Source organism: Pinus tabuliformis, chromosome 9 (genome assembly GCF_031772625.1).
Source record: "Pinus tabuliformis cultivar Carrire ecotype Pingquan chromosome 9, CPIR1, whole genome shotgun sequence".
NCBI lineage: Eukaryota > Viridiplantae > Streptophyta > Pinopsida > Pinales > Pinaceae > Pinus > Pinus tabuliformis.
Window position 1 is genome coordinate 21,820,106 of NC_142307.1, and position 6,429 is coordinate 21,826,534.

A 6,429-nucleotide genomic window follows, 5' to 3' on the forward strand; every position below is an offset into this window, starting at 1 on the left:
ATCCTCACCCACTAAAACCCTACCATAGAAGTCTTCAAACAGAAAATGATACGTTAAAACAATCCAATGATAATAAACTTACAAGCTTAATGATAGATAATTGTGAAATTAACAGAAAATTGAAAGAAAAAAATGGTGAATCTCCCTAGGGTTTCACCAAAAGTCTCTAAATTGAAGCATAAACATGATTAAGCGCTAATGAGATGAATTCCATTATTAGGTTGTGCTAAATAATCTTATAAACGATATATAAATAAAATAAATTATAGAGTACGGTTAGAATGCATCTTTCAAAGTTAAACCCTAAATTTAAGGGTTTCACCAAATCTGATTTTCAATGTTGTAATTTAAATTTAGAATTAGTAAGCATATTAAACCAACCCATAGAAGGTCAAATAAAACCTTTTAGCACAAATACATAGTGTCATTTTTGACTTGTTAGTTAACAATTAAGCACAAACCCTTGGAAAATATGTCTAGAAAATGAAATAACACGTTAGATTCCTCTAGTTTTCTCTTCAGATACCCTTGGTCCAGTTTAGAGTTGGTCTCATAGATTAGGGATAGAGACTAGCCACTAGATTAGCCACTCAGAAAAGATCTAATAGTTGTGCTATCTCCATGAGATATAGACTAAGGAATACTTCAACTTCCATTTCCCAAGTTATTGTGAGATCCAAGGATGGTTCCACTATCTTTCTACAAGATAAAAGAACTTGAATGATTCTTTACGTACCCCAACCAAAGATGCCTAGCCTTATACATGCAAGAGGATATTTGTCTCCATGCTTCCATCTCATCAACCACATCCACTCCAGAGGTCAACTTCTACTCAAAAAATTAATTATTTTTACAATGATTCCAAGTCAGGTCATCAAGCGACAAATAGAGATAAATGATTCTAGATCAGTGAGGACATGGGGCTTTATTCCCATCTCTGTGAGATCCCAATGTTGCCACCAGACTATACCTCTTTCCAACAAACAATACAGTTTCTGTTCGAAATCTTCTAGACCCCGGCAATGGGTGCTTCCTTCCAAACAATTGCAAAATATTCACTCAAGCTCCTTGCCCCACTATTCTTCTAGTTAACATCTATGCTCAGTTTTCTCCATTCGACCTCGGATGTTAGAAGAGAGAGCCCTAGTGGTCTAGGATCGCATTTTATATTTGGTAACAAAGGCTAATGAGTCATTCATCTTATACATATTTCACCTTATTTGGCTCTTCATTCTTTAGAGTTGGCCTTCTAGGGTTTTAGATTAGAATGTTCTTTCACTTTTTCGGTTTTGTCTTATATAGGATCCATTTTAGCATTCCTAGTTTGTATTTACATCATTGTACCTAACACAAGGACATCAACCTAATTTTGCGGTCATCCATTGGACATTAATACATTTATCTTATCTTATCTAGACAATGGATACATATTGTTATTTGATTTTTTATGATTTTTTATATTTTCATCTTTCTAGAACAAGAAAGAAAAAATTGTGTTTTTTGAGTTTTTGGTTGGTTGTTGGGAGTAGACTTAGCCCCTTGTCTCCACTTAGGGCTTATGCGGTTGAGAAAAAATCCCCTCTAAGATTTGGTTATTTGAAGCTTATGGATTATAACACAAAACTAGAGCTTAGAGACCAAATAGTCCCTTTTCTAATACAAATAATTTATGAAAACCAAGGCCCTACAAAAAGGGTTTCTTCAAGGGAAAGCCTTCACCAACATGAGAAACAATGAATTGAAATAGAATATTTAAAACTCTTGCCAAGGAATATAAAATTAATCAAGACAAGGGAGTGAGCACTTACTAATCCAATTAAGGAGAATGAAAGAAATGCAAACCCTTTGTTGGGAATCACGATTTCCTTTAGACCAAAGCCCACAGGTGTTAGTCAACAATCGCATCGCCAGAGATAAGGATCCATGAGAGGCAGTTATTCCATGTTGCAAAACACACGGGGAGTGTTGGTTTATCCAATGTCCAACAATCTCCCCCCCAATGCGAGTCGGGTGTGTATCGAACTCGTGACCTCCACTCTGATACCAATTGTTGGAAATACTGAGAAGGGGGGTGAATTAATATTTCTTTTCAATTGTTGCTTTTACCATTTAGACCAATTATAATTATAACACAAAATGAACAATGATAGAATAAATAATTGTATTAATCATATATATTGAGTACAATAATATTGTAGGGCTCCAACCCTACGTGAAGACACCAATATTCAATCTCCCAAGCTCCAACTTGTATTATGTCAAGCATCGACTTGGACTTCCCAAGGCTCCAACCTTGTTAATTTGAGGCACCAACCTCTAGGGATCCAACCCTATCTTTGGTACATGCTTCAACCTAATCTCTTGAGGACTCCTATCCTCTAGGGCTCCAACTCCTTCTTCCAAGGCACCAACCTTGTCTCTATGAGGCTCCAACCTCTAGCTTCAATTTTCAAGATAAATTTAATGATTCTTCACAGCGCCCAATGTCTTCTTTAATGAGCCTTGTCAATCTCTTCAGCAATGTCTTCTCCAAATCACTTCATCAATGACAAAATTGTCTTCTTAGAAGGTGTCACCACTATTCTTCATGTCACCCAAACACTTTCTCCAAGATCACCTCATGATGACTTCAGTGCATCATGGTCTCTAAGGTTGTCTTCAATATCAGCTCAGGTTTCTCAACAAGATGTCTTCAATGGTTCTTCAATACTTCTTTAAGGTCTCCAAAGAAAAGCTTCCAAGAAGTTTCACAACTTTAAAATATTCTCTACACGAGGTCTTCATTCATCCAAGTTTCTCACAAGACTTCAAGTCTCCTACAACAGGAAATTCCAACAACTTCTACAAGAAGTTTCCAAGACTGCTCCTTAATTATGCTATCAAAAGAATCACTATGCTGCTCCAAAAGGTGTCCATTAGTCTTCTCTAAAGATGTCAGTGGGCTACTCCAAAAAATGTCATTAGGCTGCTCAAAAGAAATGATTACAAGACTGCTTCAAAATATGTCACGGGGCTGCTCCAAAATGTCTTCTTCAACATGCCTGCAAAAGAGTAAACAACTCCTCTAGATTTTCTCTCCTATACTAAAATTTTTTCTCCAACATTGTCCTCAAATCTTCTCTGATACTAACCTTTAGTCTAATCCAAAACACCTCCAAGATTTTCTCAAAGGTTGCTACAAAAGTCTACTAATAGTTGTCCCCAAGAACTGCTTCAGAATCACTTCAAGAGTTGCTCAAGAAGTCTTCTCAGAAGCACAAACTGACTTGTCACTTCACACAAGTCTAGATTTGTCACAAATCCTCTGTCACAGGACCAAGCACTATAGATGGCACATGTCCGAAATTTTAGGAACATGTCTAAACCACAAGTCTAAGCTAAGATGAGTGCTTTTTGTATCCTAGTTTGATTCCTTCTTTACTTGATCCAAAATAGAAATGAAAATGCTCTTCAAACTGTGCATCTATCTTCTGCCTCAATCCCGAAAATGTTCTCTAAAATTTGCACCGAATTGATGATGAAAATGGAGTGTTGGACGTCATATTTATACAGGTTTTGACTTATGAAGAATAGACACGTTTGTTGGGTGAAGAGGTATGAGCCTCCACAAGTCGGCTCACCAGAAGTATTGATTTTCTTAACTTAAAAAATCAATTTCTCCCAATCTAGAAGGAGTTAGAAGACAAATAATAGCTCATTGGAAAGAGGAAGAAATCCTATACAAGATAGTAAAGGAATCATTGTAAAATGATGTCTTTAAAATGTCAAAAATGGTCATTTTCCTTATTACTATTTGGAATTTTTAGTACAATCCTTGGGGTTATTTGGATTTTTCATGTATAAGGCCAATGGGACTAGAATGAGGGCTAGGTTAATTTTATTAGGACTTCAAGAGTGGTCTCCAACCATCATTCATATCATCAACTCTATATCATCAATTTTGTCATTATTCATGTCATCATCAATTGTTTCATCATATGGTTTCCAACAATAATCCATCATCAAGTGTGTCATCATTCATGTCATCATCTTGTTAAATGTCTAGGATGGAGTTTAGGGCTTTTTCATCAAGAGCAAGGATATCATATTAGGGCTTCTTCATTAGGGATTCAAGTGACCTTGATTCATAATATACATGAGGTTATGGCATCTTCATACTCTGACAACAAGGTTAGTTCTAGGGCTTGCATCACTAGGGTATTATGATTAATGGGCATCTAGGGCAACATCATGCATGACAAGAATTTGCCATCACAAACAATGTCATATTTTAAGCAATGAAAACCTTGACCAACAGTCTCCCCTTTTTTCATTGATGGAAATACTCTTGTTCTTCAACATTCTCTCCCACTTTGACATCAATGGAAAACGGGGTGCCCAAGTACTCCCCTTATCAATTTGCTTCTTGGTATGTTGCTCCCATCGTCTTTTCTTAATCAATGATAATTCTCCATGATAGATATGTTTCTCCCCCTAATCCTTTGCATGCTTTCATATAGATGGATGAGGTAGATGATCAACCAACTCCCCCTTCCTACATGAACTCCTCTAGCTCAAGAAAGATTGCTTTCCTTGTGATCAAGTGGCATACATCTTCAAAAATGGTCTATTGGATTAGTAAATGATTATGTTCTTCAATGGAGTTTCTCCCGAGAGATCATCTATCAAAAGATGATTGTCCATGTGTGACTCATCAAGGGCTCTAGATAGCTTTTGCAAGAGTACTCAAAAATCACAAGCTCCCCATAACAGTATGCATGGTCTCCTTTTTGATAGAATCTCATCATCAAAACACTTGGAATATCACATCTACCAAGGATGTACTCATTAGATCAACAACATGAGTCGATGTCTTGAGTGTTCAAGATACTTTTGGATCCAATTTTCTTTCTTCTCCAAACTTGTGTGACCTTCTTCTCTTGTTTAGTATTCATCCTCGGTTAGGGACACAATTCAAATTACAATTATGAGCCATATGACCAATATTATGACATTTGTGGCATTCAGTTTTTTACATAAATGACGAAGCATAATTTCCTCCTGCAAAATTGCTTCTAGGAAACTGATGTGAGCAATTATATTTTCCCAAGTGATATGCCCTACAATCCTTTTCCATGTGCCCAAAAATTGTACAAGAATAGCAATAACCAAAAAATATACTTTGGTACCTGAAGGATGGAGATTGCATTGATGTACTTTTGAATTCATTATGTCTTGGGATCCTTTGATGATATTCATTGACTCTTGTATCCTTAACACCATCTGCATATCTTCTTGGAGGAGGGTTTCTTCCAATGTCATCTTGACTCTTCTCCTTTCTTTTGTTGGAACTGTGGGCATCAATATTCCTTCCAGGCTTCTCCACATACTTGTTGTTTGAAGCATTAGGGTTTGCATCATTTTTGTTTGAGGTTCACCTGCATAACCAAGACCTGATTTATCAAGAGGAGATCTTTGATTACTTAAGATGTCATCTAGGGTTTGAGAGCTCTTTATACTCTTGTTCAGATGATCAACTTATTTTCTTAGGAGATTAATTTCTTCTTTCATCATCTTGCATTCTTCATCCTTCTTTGCTAGATGATTCTCCATTTCTTTCTTCATCTTGGTTGTTTCACATGGTTGGGCCTTAAGTGAGGTGATTTCAGTTTTTAATTTGGTGATGTCTTCATCCTTTTCTTCTAGTTGGCATGTCATCGAATTTCTTTCTTTTTTTGTTTCATCGATTTGTCCTTCTAGGAGGGTCAAAACTTCCATCACCTTTTCAGCTCCTTGTGCTTTTTTCTTTGCTTCTTCTAATTTAGATTTAAGGGAGGAGACCTCTTCTTTGTATTGACCAATTTTTCTTTCAAGTTTGTTCAAGTCTTCATGTCTTTGTTCAGGATGGCTTGACAAAGTGTCTTCCCTCTTCTTTGATTTATCCAATTGGTTTGTCATGGATATGACTTCTTCATGATGCCTTTTCTTGTTTTGATGAAATTCCTCCGTAAGCTTGATGAGCTCCTCATCTCTTTCTTCTACTAGAAGCTTGAAAATTTCAACTTCCTTCCTTGTCTTTTCAAGGTCATGGTCACCATCTTGTGCTTTATTCTTGAGCTCCTCATTTTCCTTTTTCAAATTTTTTATCTCTTCTAGGGCAGCTACAAGTTTTGTCATGATATTTTCTTTGAAGTCTTCTTTATTTTCTTCGTCTTCTAGGTCTTCTTTGGCCTTGATATCTTCACTCTTGTTTTCAGCTTCCTTAATGGGTTCTTGATTTCCTTCTCAGTTTCCATCATATTCTTGACTAGCAGTCATGGTCAATGCTCCTTTTGAGTGAAGATCATGAAGTTTGTCCCACATATCTTTTGTTGATGAACATTTTTCCACTTTGGCCTTTATAGGATCCGGTAGCCCATTCAAGATTGCCTTCATCGCTCTTTTATTATA